Source organism: Terrapene carolina, unplaced genomic scaffold, assembly GCF_002925995.2.
Source record: "Terrapene carolina triunguis isolate 2854851 unplaced genomic scaffold, T_m_triunguis-2.0 Scaffold629, whole genome shotgun sequence".
In the NCBI taxonomy this organism is placed as follows: Eukaryota; Metazoa; Chordata; order Testudines; family Emydidae; genus Terrapene; species Terrapene triunguis.
Genome location: NW_020664980.1, coordinates 4,562,717 through 4,564,730, shown reverse-complemented (window position 1 = coordinate 4,564,730; position 2,014 = coordinate 4,562,717). Strand labels below are relative to the sequence as shown.

Below are 2,014 nucleotides of genomic sequence, written 5' to 3'. Positions count from 1 at the left end.
CTCTGAGTAAGCTCCGCTCCTTTGAGATGGGAGGTGCTTATATCAATGGGAAATACTGTTTTCCAAAGCATGTGTTATATTTGCTTCGTTCCCTGTGATTCCTATTACAGGCACCTGTCTCATGCTAATATCCCCCAAAATGAAGTCTTTGAGGATAAACTGTATAAGACAGCGTTATTCTTTTTTTGCAGTCACAGTGTATCTGATTCTGCAGGCACTTAAGCATGTGAGTAATTTTCTATATGTGAGGAGTCCCCATTGACTCCAATAGGATTCTCTCTGGTTTCTCTTCAGATCGTATAAATCTTTCGCCTTTTACTAAAGATTACTCATATGTGTAAGTGTTTATGAGATTGGGCTGTATAATTGTAGATGATAGTGGATATAATATTTGGCTTGTGCGGAAGCCTAGTAATTCTAGCTGCACATGCTCACTTCCTGATTTTTGCTTTTCAAAATGTTGCCAGTATTAGGAGGAGAACAACTGGGGTTCAGAACTCCTGTGAAATATTGGTCTCCTTTTTTCAAGTTGATGTGTAGCTGCTGTGTTCTGGTTGTGTCTCAATATGAAAATCTGAGCTAGACTAAAAATAGTGTCAACATATTTTGCCATTGACTTAAGGCAAAAATCCATCGAGTTCAATGGAAGTTCTGCAACTGGAACCCAGCAAGATAAGGACCTTAGACATACCATTACAAATCCATGTATTGTACTTAGGTAGTGCCCCACGTAGTAGAGAAGAGACATGGCTTGGTTGTAATGATTAAAGGGGATTCTTTTTTGAGGCTGCTGGACATAGAGAAGACCTATGGGTCTTTTTGGCTCACAAGTTGCCAGAATAACCCATCCCGTCCCCAGACAGAGTCTCCCTTCTGATATGGACATTGTAGCCATAGACCCCAAGACTGAAATTGAACCCACTCATCATCCATAGATGGGGCTGTTGATTACTGGACAACTTACAGATGTCAGCTGTTGCACAATAGAACAACGAGTGACCTATGAGAAATAGATTTCTGTTTCTCAAATTGATTAGATCATCTCAATTACCTTATTTTATTTTTTTCTGAATATTTATTTGCTGCTCAAGTCAATAATCTCCAGAAACACAATTCTGCTTATAAACATAATTAGTGGGCTGAATTCCCAGGCATCCCCATGTGACTTAGACATTTCTAGCAACTAAATGAACAAATGCAAATACATGGATATGGGGAGGTGGAAATAGTTACTTTTGTTATTTGTGTTACCATCACATATAGGATCCCTGGTCATGGACCAGGACCCATTGTGCTAGGTGTTGTACAAACACAGAACAAAAAATAAGTTCCTATCCCAGAATGTACACTCTACATAATGAAATATATAGTGTGGTTGTATTGCTCATTTTCTGCTTCACTTGGTCACATCTGGAACAAATCGGTTGTTTTTTATGAATTCACAAGAAGTTTTTATGATAGTTATATTTTCCTCTTTAAAAAATGCAGTGAAAAAGAGAAAATGCAAAAGCAGAATATGATACTGTAAACTGGTGTCCACTATCACCTGTTACTTAAATGTATACAACTATTTGTGATTTAGGAAAGAAAACACCCCAAATTTCCAGATGGAGAAAGCCTCTTCTGTGACAAATGCAGCACCATCGGGTAAAAATATTATTATAAAACGTCAGAGCAAGCATAAAGCAGCATTTTACTAGCCTCTAGGTGTTCATAAATAAATTGCAGGCCTGTGTGTTCCTGAAAAGTACAAGTGCTATCTTGATTGCATTTGTCACCCGTCCCTGCATTAGTTCATAAAGATAACTGCAAACTATCAACAGCAATCTGGAAAAATAGTGCATCCTTCGTTAAAAGCAATATCCTATTAAATTTTAAACAAAAGTGCCTTAACTTTTTCCAAACGTGAAAGAATTTTTCACTGCAAAGCTGGTTTTGCAGTGATCTAATTAGTTAACAATAAAGCAGACACTTAAAAAAAAATGTCAGGCAGAACCCACCCAGTTCTAATCAG

The 2,014-nt window shown here is 37.5% G+C and overlaps 1 non-coding gene across 1 annotated transcript; it reads left to right on the top strand.

Annotated features, from left to right (window-relative positions):
- The first annotated feature begins 274 nt into the window (after positions 1 to 274).
- LOC112115893 lies at positions 275 to 392 on the top strand. The gene has a single exon (XR_002908860.1). It is a non-coding gene; the product is annotated as a U5 spliceosomal RNA (small nuclear RNA).
- Positions 393 to 2,014: the final 1,622 nt, after the last annotated feature.